Below are 19,550 nucleotides of genomic sequence, written 5' to 3'. Positions count from 1 at the left end.
GGAGACTGTGGTGAGAGCGAGGTTAAGAGAGTTATTGTCGGCATAGGGCATTAGGTTATAATGCAGTTGTAATAAGGTGAGCGGGCTATCTGTCACGTTTGTGATGGAGTACCCATCCAACAAACTCTAAATGCACTTGTAAGTGAGGTGGATGGGATATGAGTCACGTTTGTGATAAGTATGCTTCCTCTAAACTCTAAATCAGGTCTATAGTTTGCAGAGTACGCAGGGAGGGCAAACAGGACGTTGTATGTGAGTTAGGCATACATGAGTGTGAGGAAATCCAGAGTGGAGATTGCAAGTGTGTCGAGTCTTAGGGAGTGGGTGAGGTGGTTATGTGTACATGTGAGGAGGCTGTGGGTGAATGTAATGGTGTGCTTAGCACCTATAAAAGGGTAATGAGGAGGTTGAGTGAGTGTGCAATACAGTAAAATGTAGAATCTGGAAGAGAGTGCGAAGAAGCTGTGAAGAGTATGCTCAATCTGTACAAGTGTGTGAGAGTGCTTTAGGTGAGTGTGAGGATGCTGGGTGCAGGGAGAATGAGTGCAAGTATATGGGTAGTGGAGTCAGGAGGCTGTGGGTGAGTGAGGAATCAGATAGTGTTTGGAGACAGCGAATGAGGGGAGACTGAGAAGCAATGTGAAGAGGCTGCTTGTGAGGAGGCTCTAGGTGAGCGTGTGGTGACTAAATGTGTAGGAGACTACACCGAATTCTTCGGAAAGAGTGGTGAGTGTGAGGAGGCCGAGCATACAGACTCTTTGGGGACAGTGTGAGAGGGCTGTGGGTGAGTGTGAAGAAAAGAAGTGTGACTGGAAACGGTGTGCTCCCAAACCTTTTGAAAAGAAAGGTAGTGGGAATGTTGCCTGTATATAAGAGCCTGTGTGTGAATCCAGGATATGGGAGTGAGTATGCAGCATTGTTGATTGTGAGAGGAGGCTGCAGGTGAGTACAACCATGTATGTGTGCCTGCGTAGTATAGCACTGTGCTAGATCAGCAGTGTCAGCCACTGATTGCGATAGGCCACCAAGAGATGCCAGCAGGCGGCCATGAGTATCCGGGGAGGGGGCGAGGTTTGGTGTGTCATGGACTGAAACTGCTCTTCAAACAGCAAGATGAAACTCTCGCCCTGGAAGAAATTCAGAAGCCTCCCAGCCGATAATCTCCGTGACGTGTGTAACTAAACATACTAAATACCAGCGAAAAGCTGTCACCAAGTCACTCGATAACAACCTGGCCAAAGATCATTTGCGTTTTGCCTCTGCAGAGTTCAGGGACCGAGTGTTATGCAGTGAGTCACACTCAAGGAATGCGTTTATTGTTCACATAATCTGGATTCGAAATAGTGATAAATTGCCCCTAATTTGTTCTTCTGGGTGTAATTTTCTCTGTTATTGATAGTTGTTTTGCATGTCACGTGTCCGTCCTCCAAGTGAATGATGTCATACTAATTTTATGGCATCCTCAAGGTACCCTGTTCACCATACCAACATGGCGCATCGATCGAGGACTTTAGACATTGGAGAACAGTGGACATTGCTCCAGAAGCTAGCAATCGTTTTGCAATGTTGTGAAGGGGTAGTTACCCTTTATCAGTAAAGGAATTTATAACCTTAGCATAATTCCCAGATACACGGAAGGATCTTGGGCCTTCCGAATTGTGACACATTGTTGTAGGGTTGTGAATCTGTCAAAGTTACTCATGTTGGGGAACTATGTAACTGTTGAGTAGCATTTCCTTCTTCAGCATTGGATCCTTCTCAGCTTCATATTCTGGCAACAATTCCTTGTAATTTTGGAAAGAGTGAGACAAGTGCCTCGGTTAAGTGCCACAGTCAATCTAAGGAGAACATACATGTTGCAGAATCGATGTTCCTTTTTGCAAAGGACAGCTCTCATATACACAACCTCTAAATAATTCCCCAGCATCAAAAGGACATTTCTAAAGTCACATCCGACGACATGAATTTATTTGTAAAATCCTAAAAACACAAAAGGTGATGGGTGTCTCTCAGAGTAACATTCCAAGCAATCATTTATATGCCCACCATGCCACCTCATTTTGAACCCACCCGCATGCAAATCAGTCTTAGTCCTGCTCCACCAGGAACAGTCCTGCCCAAACTACTATGCCAAGTCCTCCCTGAACCAGAACACAAGCAACCCAAGACCCCTGATTGTTCAGTTGGGTGTAGCTTGGATCCAGTGGCACAGAGATATTAATATAGAACCAAATTCACAAACGCAAATCTATGGGTGGAAATTTGTTCACATGTATAGGGATTACGCCTAGGCATAAATCTGCGTGTAAATCTAATCTAACCATCTAAGTGCAATTCAGAAACTTTGAGGTTAGATATTCTGCTAGAACGAGTACCCGGCCCTACCCCTTCCATGAGGAGACGGGGGCATATACAATTCAAATAAGACTGTAAACTTGCTCCTAGTAGCTTTAAGGGTATATTTTTAGGTGTCAATCACTCAAATGCAGTTCTACAAATTGAAAAGAATAGGGAAACAGCCATTGTATGAGGAAAATAATACACACCTGATGCACAATACTACTGGAAGCATAGAAATAGACCACACGTCCTAGCTGAGCCCTCTTCTTTTGGTACTGCAAAGCTTTCTAGAACCAAACATTAGTTCTGTGTGTTAGTGCTTTTGACATACAATTTGTTATCATTTGCGTTTGAGTATTTTGAGATGCGAGGTGAATGATATGGCTTCTTCAAATCATTAACAAATTACATATTTGTAATTTTCTATGTATATGCATCTATTTTATTTAGATTCTTCTATTGTTTATAAATAATTGTATGCAGATAGGACTTTTTTTGCATTCATATTTTGTTTTATATTTGTACAATATGGTGTATATGGTTGAATGCATTGTTTTCATTTATATGGTATTTTATATTTTATTTTTTACATTTATTCTATTTGTTTTTATATTTCTTACAATGTGATATATATGGATGACAGCAATGACCCTTTTTAGGTCTCGCCTTTACCATTCCGCAGGAATGGGAAATGGGGAGAATTCAAGTCGGCTATTTTCTCTTCAAACTAAGGGCTTTCAGCCGCGGTTTTCTTTCAGTTCACGTGAATCACGTGAGCAAACATGCACGAGCATTCACGGCCAGGGCTTCTCCTCCCCTAGCAGCACTCCTCCCACACCAGCAACTCCCCCTTCCCACACCAGCACCTCCCCTCTCTCTCCAAACAAACACAGCCTTGCCGTAGCAGCACTCCTCCCACACCAGCAACTCCCCCCTCCCACACCAGCACCTCCCCTCTCTCTCCAAACAAACACAGCCTTGCCGTAGCAGCACTCCTCCCACACCAGCAACTCCCCCCTCCCACACCAGCACCTCCCCTCTCTCTCCAAACAAACACAGCCTTGCCGTAGCAGCACTCCTCCCACACCAGCAACTCCCCCCTCCCACACCAGCACCTCCCCTCTCTCTCCAAACAAACACAGCCTTGCCGTAGCAGCACTCCTCCCACACCAGCAACTCCCCCCTCCCACACCAGCACCTCCGCTCTCTCTCCAAACAACTCCAGCGTCTGCCTTTCACCCTAGTGCGACTTCTCCTCCCCCCTAATTACATCCCTGCTGTTACGGCCGAAGTAACTCTTCGATTCGTTTTTGTGCCGACTCGTTCTATATCTCCTGCAACTCCCCCCGCACGTCTTGTAGCCTCATACCGCCGATGTAACTCTTCGATTAGTTTTTGTGCAGACTAGTTCTATATCTCCTGCAACTCCTCCCGCACGTCTTGTAGCCTCATACCGCCGATGTAACTCTTCGATTTCATGCTACAATCCGTGTATCTATCCCCAGGCCAAGGGTGTCCCCTTCACCCCGATACTTGCGGTACTCCGAAAGCCCCTTCACCCAACCTCCCCTTGAGACCACAGCATCCCCTTGAACTGCTGATCCTCGTCACTTCATCTATTCTTGCACTGGTGTCCGCATTACCCCATGTATTCTCGATGAGCCAATGCATCACTGCATCTGTCAAAGTGCATGCAACGTCCTCTCACCCTGGGCACCCTGCATCCACTCTACTACGGATGTACCCGATGGTCCCAAAAACTCAGGTACACCTGCATCGTCGTATCACTGGGAGCCTATGCACTCCCGTACTTCTGCGGCTAACCCACGCTAAGCTAGCACTGCTGCATGTCCCATGAATCACCAGCATTTTCTGTATCCTCAGCGGCCAAACCCCTGTCCCCCGACAGCCATGCACCATCTATAACCCACAGTGCACTGTGCACATGGTGACCCTGGACAGTTCTGTTCCTGGTATTAAGCGCCCCTGTATGGATCTCACGTGTACCATATGTGCCCGTAGTGCACCATTTCTCACTATCCATCCGTCCCCGTTCTATTCTACTCCATGTACATGTAGCACCGACGGCCCACCCCTCCCTCTCCAGCGCCTGCCTTCCGTGACTCGCATTAGATCATCAGAGGCAGCCCACCCTCCTCCCTCTTCATATGGGCAGCCCACCCCCTCCCTCTCCAGCGTCTGCCTTTCACCCAAGTGCGACTTCTCCTCCCCCCTAATTACATCCCTGCTGTTACGGCCGAAGTAACTCTTCGATTCGTTTTTGTGCAGTCTCGTTCTATATCTCCTGCAACTCCCCCCGCACGTCTTGTAGCCTCATACCGCCGATGTAACTCTTCGATTAGTTTTTGTGCAGACTAGTTCTATATCTCCTGCAACTCCTCCCGCACGTCTTGTAGCCTCATACCGCCGATGTAACTCTTCGATTTCATGCTACAATCCGTGTATCTATCCCCAGGCCAAGAGTGTCCCCTTCACCCCGATACTTGCGGTACTCCGAAAGCCCCTTCACCCAACCTCCCCTTGAGACCACAGCATCCCCTTGAACTGCTGATCCTCGTCACTTCATCTATTCTTGCACTGGTGTCCGCATTACCCCGTGTATTCTCGATGAGCCAATGCATCACTGCATCTGTCAAAGTGCATGTAACGTCCTCTCACCCTGGGCACCCTGCATCCACTCTACTACGGATGTACCCGATGATCCCAAAAACTCAGGTACACCTGCATCGTCGTATCACTGGGAGCCTATGCACTCCCGTACTTCTGTGGCTAACCCACGCTAAGCTAGCACTGCTGCATGTCCCATGAATCACCAGCATTTTCTGTATCCTCAGCGGCCAAACCCCTCTCCCCCGACAGCCTCAAGGGCTCCGTTCTGGTACAGCCCCCATCTGCTCTGCCTCCAGTGTGTTCACTCGCGCTCTGATTATTATCATTAGGAAATAAATTTGATGGTGTGCAATTTATTGACTTCACAGACACCAGAACAACCAAGGTTATGGTTTATACTTCTACCCAGCACATTAATGCTCACTGAATAGCAAACCAAGTTAAGTGCTTTAAAAAAAATCTTTCACTGACTGAAAAACCAATGACAACAAAAATCAGGCTCTAAACTAAAATCCGAAGGAGTCTCATCTGGTTCCAAATTCTGTTTTCAAATGCACAAGCTAAAAAAAACAAAAAAACAACCTTTACTTCGCACCAGGAAGATGGTGAGAAACAAATATCAATCTACTACTCCATAGAAGCCATTTTAGCACCTATGTATTCATTCCTTTATTGTCCGAGTTCATATTGCACTCTCCTTATACCTTTGACCTTCAATTCCAGCAGTGGCACACTAACATGCTGTTGTCAGAGTACCTACCAGTGGGCCAGAGCCTATCCGACGTACAGCATCTCGGATAGCTTTATCAGGCATGGAAATGAACTCAGAAAACTGCGAGTTACCCACGCCAGAAACATACCCTGTGGGAAAAATAAACCTTAATAATTACAAACCACCCACCAAGGATAAAAGGGCCATGATTCGGAGACAAGAGGAACAGACTTTGAGCAGCTGTCTTTTATCCCAGGTAAACGACTGCCCGGCAACTGAAATGCAACTTGCAAAACATCTTCTTAAATAATAATTGGATGCATGCTAAAAGTCCATCTATCCGTCCTACATGGCATCTCTGAAAGCTGAGTCTTCCCCAGTCTTCATTATAAACATGCAGACAGTCACCTTCATAACAAAGTGGCTCGCTCCTTAAAGGGTTCCTCCACTAGAATGCTCACACAGTACTTAGGCTGCACTGTTGTGGGAATGGATAAGAATGGCAGTGTGGTGACCACTTCCAAAGTTTCCTTTTTAGGGGTGGTTAATGATTGTTTTTAACCGTCACACCCTCACGCACCCTCACCCACCCTCACACCCCCTCACCCTCACCCCCTCATCCTCACCCCCCCTCACAACCCTCTCACCCTCACTCAGCCTCAAATCCTCACCCTCACACCCCCTCACTCACCCTCACACACTCACACACCCACTCACCCTCACCCTCACACCCCCTCACCCTCACACCACTCAGCGCTACAACACATATGTGTGTGTAGGTGCAAATGCAATGTTCTTGGATTTTCGTCACAATAAAATACACTGAACATAATCTTCACAAAATTTATTTACAAACGTTTAAACTATTGCCATTATAAATTACAATAACTTTTATTTAAGTATTAATTATTTACAAAATTAACAAGCACTGGCGTTGCCAATAGGTCTCGTAGTAGGAAAGTTGGAGCTATTACAATTGCAAATAACAATGCCTTTTATTTTTGTTTTCATGTTAAAAACATAAAGGGATTTGTCATTTACTAAACCAATAGCTCCAACTTTCCTACTGCGAGACCTATTGGCAACGCCAGTGCTTGTTTCTTTTTTCTTAGGTTGTCGACTGTGCTGGCAGTGTTATTCCTTGCTTCCATTGATTTTTTTTATTACCTTGCAGTACCTATGAGTCACCACGTGTGGCATGTTTCATACTCCAAGGTTTGGCTGGAAAAGATTTGAGCCTTCTTGGGCTTTAATAGTGTATGTATTGTATTGTAATTGCATTTATATAGTGCTTACTACCCCTGACGAGGCGTCAAAGCGCTTTTCAGCGAGTAGCACGCTACTCCGGGACCCATAGAGGAGTAGTGTTGAATTAGTATAGTGAAACATGCAAGTTCATTATAAGTGGTGGATAGGTTTAATCAGTTATTTGGATTTGGAATGATAGCAGAAGGATAGAGAAGGGCAAAGTTTTGTATTTATATAGCGCAAGTTGACGCACGCTATTCAGGAAGCCTACAAAGGATTAGTGGTGAATTAATATGGTGAAATATGAAGTAATGGAATTTGATCTTGTAGTATAGCTGTGTGTCATCGGCATAGAGGTGATAACTGATTTTAGCTTGTTTAAGAGTAAGGGTGAGGGGTTTCATGAAGAGGTTGAATAGAGTGGGAGAAAGAATAGAGCCCTGTGGCCTGCCCAAGAGACAGGCTGAAGTTTAGAAAGACAACCGCTGACTTTAACTTGTTGAGTTCTGTTTTGGAAATAAGAGGGGAACCACTTGAGAACCTCACCATCAAAGCCGAAACGGTCTTTGAGAATATTGAGTAAAGCGACATGATTAACAGTATCCAAGGCAGCAGAGAGGTCAAGAAGAATGAGGAGGGAGGATTTGTCTTTGTCAAGGGAGCGATATATGTCATCAGTAATGTTGAGCATTGCTGTTTCCGTGCTGCATCCCTTTCTAAAGCCTGATTGGAAAACGTCTAAGAGGTTGATTGAGTCGATGTGGTTGTCAAACTGTAGCAGGACGCATTTTTCGAGGGCTTTGGATAGGAAGGGAAGGTTGGAGATAAGGCGCAGGTTGTTTGTCATTGGGGTCGGCCGCAGTATTTTTGATGATGGGGGTAATTTGGCCTAGTTGTAGGGAGGCAGGAACACTGCCAGTTGCAAAGGGTGAGTTGATGATATTGGTCCATAGTGGGGCAATGATGTGTTTTAGTTCTTGTACCAGATGAGCTGGAAGTGGATCTCTAGTATGTGAGGATGATTTAAGCTTGGTGATGATGTTGAGGATATCGCTTTCTGACATTGGACAAAAATTATTCCAGGAAGCATTAGTTTTTAGCTGGGGGGCGTTAAGGTAAGGTTCGAGTGGGTGATAGAGAAGGGAGGTTGGGAGGAATCAGGGGGGGGGGATAGGAGTGCAGGAGGGCTCAGGGGGAATGTTAAGGAGGGGGGTTGACTATGTGGTGGGGGAGTTAAGGCGAAGGATTTGTCAATCTTGGTGACTTTATCAGAAAAGAAGCTAGCAATTTCTTCACACCTCTCAACCGTAGCTAGTAATTTAGGGGGGCTGAGGAAGATTGGTTTTTGACAATGTTAAAAAGCTCCCTTGGACGATTTCTAGCCAGATCAAGTTGTGTGCGGAGGAATGAAGATTTTTCGCTAAAGATGTGTTTTTTGTAGTTGGCCCTTGCAGCTCTGAGGAGGACAAGATTCGAGGTGGAATGTTGTTGCCTCCAAATGCGTTCAGTCTGTCTGAGAGCTCGTCTTTCTATGTTAAGGTCAGTATTGAACCAGGTTTTTGAGGTGATAGTTTTTTGGAGTTTTAATTTGGCAGGGGCAATTTGGTCCAGGACTTCAAGGATAGAATTATTGTAATGTTCAGTAAGAACAGTGGCACTTTGGGAGAGAGGGGGAAGCTGTAGGCGAGCTTTTATTGTAGATTCCAACACGACTGGAAGAATACCGTGAAGATTTCGGGTGATCTTCTTCTGTTTGCTGGTGTTAGAGGGAGGAGGGGGCATAGAGCTGTTAATTGTGAGGAGGATGAGGTGGTGATCGGACCAGTCAATGGGGATGATGTTGAAGAGAGAAGCCAGTTCCTTGCTAGTGATAATAGTGTCAAGGGTGGCACCTTTGGAATGAGTTGGAGAGTTGCAGAGTTGGGTCGGGTCATTAATGTCAAGAAAGTTATTGATGAGGTTAACTGCGGGGTCATTGGTTTTGTTCCAATGGAGGTTAAAATCCCCTAGGAAGAGGTTTCTAGATTTGGAGAGCGATGGTTGAGTAAGAAGATCGGACAACTCCTCAGCAAAGGAGAGAGGGTCGCCAAGGGGGTGGTAGATATTATGCAGGCAGATAGGAGGGGAACCCTGTACTGTAAGTTCAGCACCAAGTTATTCAAAAGTGGATAGGTCATGGTGATGGACAGGTGAAAGTTTAAGTTCTTCTTTATAAATTATAGCGAGGCCCCCTCCACTTTTTTCAAGCCTGTCTTTTCTGACGTTGCCCATATTATAAGCACGATCCCATTTTTCTTTGGATTTTAATCATTATATATTTGTTTTTAATGAAAACACTCTTCCCTATTTGAAAACATGTGCTACATTATAATAACACTGATATTAATGTGGGGGGGGGGGGTAGAGGTGCACTCCTATTTATATGTTTTACCAAAAAAACTCATGTGTTGTGCAATTAATCTATGGGTGCGTCACCACAGCGTGTGTTGACAACATGAGCAATTATAAACTGAAAGTCTAACAGGAACCAAGGCCTGGATGTGGTGAGCACTGTTCACTAAGAACTGAAAGTTATATACTCTTCTAAATTCGGCTATAGCCATATCTATTTGTATAATACAAATTAAATAAACTCCATTGAATTATAAAAAATATGTCTTGTTTTTATGTATCATACTCAAATTATTGTTGTTAAACAAATTACATTAAACACGCCATACAGTGTACTTTGATCAATGAATAACAATCAAATTACATGTGGTACATTGAATTAAAGCAAAAAAATTAAATCAAAAACAAAATGTATGCAAATGTTACAATCTTTGCAAAAGCGGCTTTTGTCTTCCTATTAACATGAAGACCGTTGCATTTCGGGACTCTGTGGTCCCTTCCTCGGGAAAGTCTGAATTCAAAAAATTGATCAATTATGAAATTATGTACATAATTACATGGAGAAATCTCTGTGCCCAACAATTTGCCAATAAGCTCACGATCGTTATTGTGTTGTGAAGTAAGCCCAAAAAAAGGAAAACTGAAGAAGTGAAAGTGCAAAAACAGAAAGAAGTGAACTTTTTTTTTTAAAGTGCTCGAAACAGGCTTCCTGTGTGTTTCTGACGGATGTCGATAAAGTTATTTGTTGACACGATATAAGAAGGTGTAAAAGGAATCTATCGTTCCTGCCCCTATTGGCCAATTCATTGTGGATACTAGAAAAAATACTAAAGAGGGTGCATGGCTGAATAAAAGTGAATTGCATGAAAAACAAGTACCTGGAACATGAGAAGAATAATGTATCTCAAATCGACCTCCTACAAAAGAATATTATACCGTATGAATGGTGAATCGCTACTAAGAGCCATTGCTTATGAAAGCCCACCTTGTATTAATACAGGATAGCCCCAAGTCGACTCGGTATGCGGTATGCACGAATGAATGAATGAATGAATAAATGAATGAATACTTTCTTGTTTGGTTACTCAAAACCATTACATTAAAAACCAGAATACAAAATTACAAAAGTTAAAACCAAGGAAGTGTCGGCAAGCAAGTCTGTGTGGTAATTCCCTGGGCACTGATGGGTACGGTGAATAGGGTTCATGGTAAGACAGCCCGACGTGCGTCTGCAAAGTCTCTATTCGTGTGTGCCCTGGGTGGCCATCAGCTTGGACCATGTCTGATGGATAAACTTTCCAAAAGAGGCCATCAGTTTTACCATAGTCAGTGTATATAGTTGGTAGATCGCCTCCTTTGCAGTGCCTGACCCCGCTTGTCTTAGGATTGGCCTAAGATAAAGACTGCGAGCCGTACGCAGAGCCGGACAACAAAATAGAAGGTGGGGCAATGACTCTCGTTTGTACCTGCAGAGCCTGCATTCCCGAGCTCCTCATCCAGCCTGTTCAAAGGCATATAGTTCTTTTAGGGGCAGGGGATGTAGTCTGTAGGCTAAAATCTTGTGAGGGCTGCACGGCCCACGGCCTGCGTAAGATGGTGTTTAGGGTTGTGCACAGTATGCGGCAGGCATAGGGACTCGTGAAAATCTTTTTTTGCCAGTGACTCCAAGTCCAGTTCCCGCGAACGCGCCCATACTTGTTTTTTAATCGCATTTTTGATGGCAGTGTAATTAACGTGTTCGGGGTTCCAAGACTCGGTGGCAAGATTGAGAAGGTCCTTTGCCGCATTAGGAGTGGCCGACCAGGGATTCCCGGGTTCCCTGAAGATTTATTTCAGAACTGCCTAGGGTGTGTTCTTGTGTGCCGCTGTTGTTAGGAAATAGTATTTACTTAGGGCGGCCATCTCTTCCAGGTTTTGCTGATTGAGCGAGAACTCTAAGCGGACGAGGGTATTTCTGGTGCACCTTGGTAAGTGGAACAGTCTCTTGTAAGCTCTGCAATGATTTTTTTCTAGGTCATTGTAGGAGAGTAGGGTCTGCTATCCTATGGTCACCCCAATTTTTGCTTTTTGCTTCACTGGTTTTCGACTTACTGAGGCTGTGGGCCTGCTAATCAGACCCCCAGCCTGCTGTTCTCTCTCTAAATTTATAATACATGTGCTATAGGTACATACCACAATTGGAAATGGACTCCTTGTCAGCCCCTGTACCATGCACTATAGGTGCTCAGGGCATAGGTGCCACCAAGGCCTACCAGGGGCTGAAGCATAGCTTTTGCCACCCCTGGCTGGTTCTTAAATTGACACAACTGGCTGATCACTCAGCTGGGGCAAGTGGGTGTAATCACCCCTTGCTTAGATATAGTATGCCTATATCTAAACCTATATCTGGACACATATATAGCCTGTGAGCCACTCCTATGGAAGGCCTCATCAATCCTGGAGGCAGAGTGCGTGGTTTTATGTGAGATGGAGCTCTGGCATGAGCTGAGCCTGTCTGCAGCTGTCGGGAACCACTCCCTAAGCTGATCCGGGATAATGCCATACCATATACTCTTAAGCGCCTTATAATCCTCGCGGTTATATAGCAACTTTGGTTTGCTTTATCAAAACATGTCGTGTAAGGTGTCATACGAATTGGAATACTACCCCCTCGCCAGTTCTGGCGACGGGGGTAGCATTCCACCCTTCTAGAGGGAGAAGACATGTTACTTTACTGAAACGCGGTTGATTTAAAATGAGCCTCAGATCCACAAAATGGATGCCCCTGCCACAGACACGGGTCTGGCCTCCTGCTGCTGACCGAAACTCGGCAGAGGAGGCCTGGACAAAGAGTTTCCTGTCACAGGGCGGTGTCAAACCACCCCAGACAGGAGATAGTGGATTGGAGTAGGGAGGTTTCAAAGAAACCAGACACTGCCTGGGGAGCACAAGGCTGCCCCTTGCATAATCCGGCCAAACCGGTTCTGGGGCCTCCCAGCCCCTGTCCCAGCGCGGCCTGGATCAAAGGAAAGGGGTGTAACCACCCCCTTCCTGGGTCCCACCCATAGGAGGGGACCTAGCAGGATGTCCAACCCCCCAGATTCGAATAAGAGGGGGAGCAGTGCCAATGCAACTCAGATCATCCTGAAGAAACATAAGAAACGAATTCTGGACCCTTCGACTTTCTACACGACGTGAGAAGACTGAAGAATCTCCCTTGTGGTCAAGGAGTGACCACCCTGTGCAAACAGGTACCATCCAGCCCTCGACCCTTGCTTTGTTGCAGTCCCCGCCGGGACTCGAGCGACAGAGATCGACGAGATCAAGCTTGCCTGCCTTCTCGCTGCCCGATCCACAGTCCCTGCAGAGCTGAGACCCGTGGAGGCGACCGGAAGTGTGGGGCACGCCATCTTGAAAAGGCCACGAGACGCTGACCGTGCAGCCCACGAGTGACCCTCGAAGCTGTACACCGGGGTTTGAGAAGCCCCAGCCCCGAGCTCCACTTGCACCAAAGCTCACCCCTCCACACTCGACGAGTGCTGCGTGGGGCCCTTCTGCCTGTGTTGGCTCGACGCGTTGGCCCGGTCACTTGCCAGCTGGCTTGTGGCCCCTGTGCCGACGAAAACTGAAATACGACTTGCTTTTCTGGTTGCTCCAGATCTGCACCAGCTCCTGTGAAAAGGAGCCCCCACTCTGACCCTCCTGGTTCGAGTGATAAGCAATCTCCCGGTTCTGCGTGGATTGCTTTTGCCAAGTGCTGTTTGCTGCAATCTTGAAGCCGACGGTGCTGACGGCGAGAGCCTACGTGGGACAGATTGTGACCTGCTCCTGGACGTCGCAGATGCCCCAGAGCCCACGTGACAGCGGAGAGAAGCCTATCGACAACCGCCTGATTGCGCCCGACATTGCCTGGTTCCGTCCTGGTTCCACCCTGGTCACTGCTGAGTGACCCAGACTCTGTCCCCTCTGCTTTCAGGTACTTTTCTACTTCGATCCACCCTTGGATCGCACCGGACACTTCTGCTTCACAGCGCCTGCAGCTGCAACAGCTTCAAGCACCAAGAACCTGCGTGACAGAACCCGACGCCACTTCGACCCTGTGCACCCACGGCCTGTGGGTGAGGTAACTTTGCAACGCCGGTGTCCTTACACTGGTACACACCTCTAGGGTCTGTGTCTAAAGTTTTGTGTTCCTAGGTTCAGCGGAAGTATCTTTTAATTCACTTTATCCAACTTTTACGCACCATTGACTTTGCATTGGTGCGAGCCGCACTTTCCGTGCTGCACCCGTCTCCTGTGGGCTACTCCCGACTTCAGCATTGCTAGTCCTGACTGCTCCCAGCGAATCTCTAGGCCCTAGGCCTAACCATTGTTCGATAAGTGTTCCTTATACCACTTTTTTAGTATATGGTCTGAGTGGCCACCCGCCCTCATCCATAATTGTGCAACTTTATATGTTGTACTGTGCTTTTGATTTAACGCTTGTGCCCCTTTCCTCATAAAGAGTACTGGGGAGTAATTTAGAAATAAATACATATATTTTTACAATATATACTTGTGTGGTGTCCTTTCATTTGATTACAGGATTGTATGTGGTAAAACAGCTCGCTTAACACGACCTCTTAAGTTAAGCCTTTAAGGCTGCTTAGTCCATGCTACCACTAGGATAGCTTGTCTAACAAGGTTGACTTACAACCTGACATCTTTGGGGTTTGTTTGGACTGATACCCAGTGGTTCCAGAATTGGAAACACTACATATCAGGCCAACTTCTCACATTGGTGTGCAGCGGTGCGGATTTGAGCTTGCTGTTTGTTTTACCATTGCAATCTTTATCAAATTGAAAGATCACATCAAGTACCTCTAGGTACATATAAATCAAAAGCTTAGCATATTAAGTTCTACTGAACTTAGTAGTTGTAGATTAAAGGGATTAGCACACCCTGACTACAACTCACTAGCAAGGTACAGTAGGAAAACACTTAGTGTAGGTAAGTGCATCACTTACACCTCACTAGCAGTCATGTCTGATACAGATAGAGCCTCAGGCTCTGCTCCTGTAGAAGTTGATCCTATAGGGACAACATCCAGATATGACAACCTTAGCCACAAAGACCTGAGTGCCTTGTGCACAGCCAGGGGGCTAAAAAAGGGCAGAGGCCCTACCATTCCTTCCCTAATAGCTCTCCTAGAAAAGGATGACCTAGATAAGGTGAGTCAGGCTCCCTTAGAATCAGGTGAAGGGATAAACTCCCCTGAGAATGAGGATCTTCCTGAAGATGAAGTAGTAGAGGAGGAGGAAGAGGAAGACTCAGATTTAGAAGAACCTGAAGATCAGGATCAGAGGGGAAACCAGGTACAGGTTGCCAGGCTTAACCAGGCCAACCTAGACCTACATGGGAATGGAGAGGGCCAGCACCTCCCCAGATCTCATAACCAAATTCTCCCAGGTAACAGGAGGGTGAGATCTCAATCAAGGGACTCTCATCTTTCTAGTGCCTCAAGAGAATCTCAAAGAGGGATGACTTCCTCCCAGAGAAAAGAGCATAGGGCCAGGATGAGGGCTGTCCAACTCCAAATAGAAAGGGAAGAGGTAGCCTTGGCTCAAGCTAAACTTTCTTTAGCAAGAGAAAGAAAATTGTGTGGCTTAGATGCCACTGGTGGCAGCAAAGTTCCTAAAGAAAAAGACAGGGCCTATGACAATAGAAACCTGACAAAAATTTTGCCCCCCTACAAGAAAGGGGATGATATCCACAAATGGATGACTGCTCTTGAGAGGGCCTGCATGGTACAGCAGGTCCCTGAGGACCAGTGGGCAGCAATTTTATGGTACTCCTTTTCTGAGAAAGGGAGGGACAGGCTCCTCACTGTTAGACCTGAGGATGCCAAAAACTACTCTGTTCTGAAGAGTGCTCTTATTGAAGGGTTTGGCCTAACCACTGAGCAATACAGGTTGTTGTTCAGAGATACCCAAAAAGCACAGACTCAGGACTGGACTGATTTTGTAGATTGTGCCACTAAGGCTCTGGAGGGTTGGCTGCAGGGAAGTAAAGTTTCAGACTATACAGGATTGTACAATCTTATGATGAGAGAACAGATCCTTAATAACTGTCAGAACCAGCTGTTGCATCAATACCTTGTGGACTCTGATTTGACCTCTCCCCAAGAATTGGGAAAGAAGGCAGACAAATGGGTCAGAACAAGGATTAAGCAGAAAAACCAGAACCAAGGTGACCAGAAGAAAACAGACCAGAAGGGTGGGAATCAGAAAGATAAAGAAAAGGACCAGAAGTCTTCAGGCCCCCAAACTAGCAATAAGGAGGGGGGTTCCCAAAATGGAAACAAGAAAAAGAAGAATGATGGCCCAAAGAAACCTTGGTGTAATACCTGCAAATCAGTTTCACACTGGGGCAGTGAATGCACTAAGAAAAATCCAGTCCCCACCACTGCAGCTCCTAAAGCACCTGCACCCCCTAGTACAGTTAGCAGTGGTGGTACACAGCCAAAGGGTTTAGTAGGGTTGACCCTGGGTACTGAGGTGGAATCTGGCCTAGTCAGAATCCCCACACAGGCAGTTCTCCTATATGATGTGGACTTATCTTTGACCACTGCAGTAAGCCCCAGTAACCTGGGCAAATATAGGCAGACTCCCTTAATCAATGAGAAACTGGCTCAGGCCTACAGGGACACTTGTGCCAGTGTCACTATGGTGACACCTGACTTTGTGGACCCTGGTCAGATTGTACTAGGTGAAAGTTACCTAGTGACCAATGCAAGCAACTCCACTACTTCACATAGTGTGGCTGTTGTGAACTTCTCCTGGGGAGGGGTAGATGGCCTAAAGAAAGTTGTTGTGAGTGCAGACCTCCCAGTAGACTGTCTGTTAGGCAATGATCTTGAAAGCTCAGTTTGGTCAGAAGTGGAGTACAGGACTCATGCAGAAATGCTAGGGATTTCAGCTCATGTCCTTGCAGTGACAAGGTCTCAGGATAAGAAGTGCCTTCCTGAACCAGTGGTGGATCTTGAAACAATAGACCAACCACAACCCAAGAGGAGGAGCAAGAGGGTTAAGGCTGTGCCTTCCCACTTGCCCCAGGTTGAGGATCAAGTTTCACAGGAAACTGATTCTGCAGTCCAAGAGGAGACTGTCTCAGATGAGCTTGAACCTGAACAGGTTGAGTTTCTGGGGACAGGGGGACCCTCAAGGGCAGACCTGGGGCAGGCTCAATTAGATTGCCCTTCACTTGAACCCCTCAGACAGCAAGCTGCTGCTGAGGCTGCAGGGAATGCTCAAGGTACCCATAAGGTGTATTGGGATGAAGGACTCCTTTATTCAGAGGCTAGAGACCCCAAGCCTGGCACAACCAGGAGGTTGGTCATACCTTTGAAGTTTAGGGGCTTCCTTCTTACCTTGGCCCATGATATTCCCCTTGCAGGACACTTAGGCCAGAATAAGACTTGGGACAGGCTTGTTCCACACTTTCACTGGCCTCACACGTCAGAAAATGTCAAGGAGTTTTGTCGCTCCTGTGTCACTTGCCAAGCCAGTGGTAAGTTAGGTGGCACAACAAAGGCCCCCCTGATACCACTACCTGGGGTGGGGGTACCCTTTGAAAGAGTTGGAATAGACATTGTGGGTCCCATGGATCCTCAAACAGCATCTGGGCACAGATTTATACTGGTGGTAGTGGATCATGCCACCAGGTACCCAGAGGCAATTCCCCTGAGGACCACCACAGCTCCTGTGGTGGCAAAAGCCCTCATTGCAGTTTTCTCAAGAGTGGGCTTTCCAAAGGAGGTTCTTTCAGACAGAGGTACTAACTTTATGTCTGGATACTTAAAAGCAATGTGGAAAGAGTGTGGAGTAAACTATAAGTTTACCACACCCTACCATCCACAGTGCAATGGGCTTGTGGAAAGGTTCAACAAGACCCTAAAGGGAATGATAAAAGGTTTACCAGAGAAGCTTAGGCGGAAATGGGACATCCTTTTACCCTGCTTGCTCTTTGCTTACAGAGAGGTCCCACAGAAGGGGGTTGGCTACAGCCCTTTTGAACTTTTGTTTGGCCACCCTGTAAGGGGTCCATTGAGTTTGGTGAAGGAAGGATGGGAGTTACCTCTCAAAAAGCCTAAACTAGACATTGTGGACTATGTACTTGGTCTCCGCTCCAGGATGGCTGAATACATGGAGAGAGCATCCAAAAACCTTGAGGCAAGCCAAGAATTACAGAAAGCTTGGCATGACCAAAAGGCTGTTATGGTTGAGTTCCAGCCAGGACAGAAGGTGTGGGTGTTGGACCCAGTGGGGCCAGCAGCTCTCCAGGACAAATGGACTGGACCCTACCCTATCATTGAAAAGAAGGGAGAAGTCACCTACATGGTTGACTTTGGCACCCCTAGGAGCCCCCACAGGGTGCTTCATGTAAACAGATTGAAAGCATTTGTTGACAGGGAGGACATGAGTCTCCTCATGGCCACAGATGGGGAACAGGAGGAAGAGAGTGACCCTCTCCCAGACCTGCTTTCCCAGAACCCTGATGATGGTTCAGTTGATGGAGTAGCCTTGGCAGGCAGCCTCACTGAGCAGCAACAGGTGGACTGCAGACAGGTGTTGCAGGCCCATAGACATATGTTTTCTCTCACACCCAGCCAGACTAACTGGTGCACCCATGAGGTGGACACTGGTGACAGTCTGCCTGTGAAGAATAAGATCTACAGGCAACCTGACCATGTCAGGGATTGTATAAAGGCTGAGGTGCAAAAGATGTTGGAGCTTGGAGTGATTGAGCCATCAGAGAGCCCATGGGCTAGCCCAGTGGTCCTTGTGCCAAAACCTCATACCAAAGATGGGAAGAGAGAAATGAGGTTTTGTGTGGACTACAGAGGTCTCAATGCTGTCACTAGGACAGATGCTCATCCCATTCCAAGAGCAGATGAGCTCATTGATAAATTGGCTTCTGCCAAGTTTCTGAGCACATTTGATTTGACAGCTGGCTACTGGCAAATCAGACTAGCTGAAGAGTCAAAAGCCAAAACAGCATTCTCTACCCCTAGTGGACATTATCAATTTGTGGTAATGCCCTTTGGTTTGAAGAATGCACCTGCCACCTTCCAAAGGTTGGTGAATCAAGTCCTTGCTGGGTTGGACGACTTTTGTGCAGCATATCTAGATGATATTGCTGTCTTTAGCTCCACCTGGGAGGATCACCTGATCCACCTGAAGAAGGTTCTGGAGGCCCTGCAAAAGGCAGGCCTGACTATCAAGGCTACTAAGTGCCAGATAGGGCAGAGCAAGGTTGTGTACTTGGGCCACCTAGTAGGTGGGGGTCAAGTTCAACCACTGGAGAGCAAGATCCAGACCATACAGGACTGGGCTCCTCCAACTACCCAGACACAAGTCAGAGCCTTCTTGGGCCTGACTGGGTATTACAGAAAATTTGTAAAGAACTATGGGTCCATTGTGACACCATTGAATGACTTGACATCCAAGAAGATGCCCAAAAAGGTTCAGTGGACAGTTAGCTGTCAAAAGGCATTTGATGACCTGAAGAAGGCCATGTGCTCTGCACCTATCCTGAAGAGTCCTGACTACTCCAAACAGTTCATTGTACAGACAGATGCTTCTGAGTTGGGGGTGGGAGCTGTGCTTTCACAACTTAATCAAGATGGTCAAGACCAGCCCATTGCTTTTATTAGCAGAAGGCTGACCCCCAGGGAGAAACGTTGGTCAGCTATTGAGAGGGAGGCCTTTGCTGTGGTTTGGGCCCTGAAGAAGTTGAGGCCATACTTGTTTGGTACTCACTTCCTAATTCAGACAGACCATAAGCCCCTCTTGTGGCTAAATCAGATGAAGGGTGAAAATCCCAAACTGCTCAGGTGGTCCATTTCCCTACAGGGGATGGACTTTACAGTGGAGCACCGCCCAGGGACTGACCATGGTAATGCAGATGGTCTCTCCAGGTACTTCCACTTAGAACATGAAGACTTATCTGGTCAAGGTTAAGTTTAATGTCCCTGCGTTTGGGGGGGGTTATGTAGGAGAGTAGGGTCTGCTATCCTATGGTCACCCCAATTTTTGCTTTTTGCTTCACTGGTTTTCGACTTACTGAGGCTGTGGGCCTGCTAATCAGACCCCCAGCCTGCTGTTCTCTCTCTAAATTTATAATACATGTGCTATAGGTACATACCACAATTGGAAATGGACTCCTTGTCAGCCCCTGTACCATGCACTATAGGTGCTCAGGGCATAG

This window comes from Lissotriton vulgaris, chromosome 2_1 (assembly GCF_964263255.1).
Source record: "Lissotriton vulgaris chromosome 2_1, aLisVul1.2, whole genome shotgun sequence".
NCBI lineage: Eukaryota > Metazoa > Chordata > Amphibia > Caudata > Salamandridae > Lissotriton > Lissotriton vulgaris.
Note: the sequence above shows the minus strand (reverse complement) of the source record.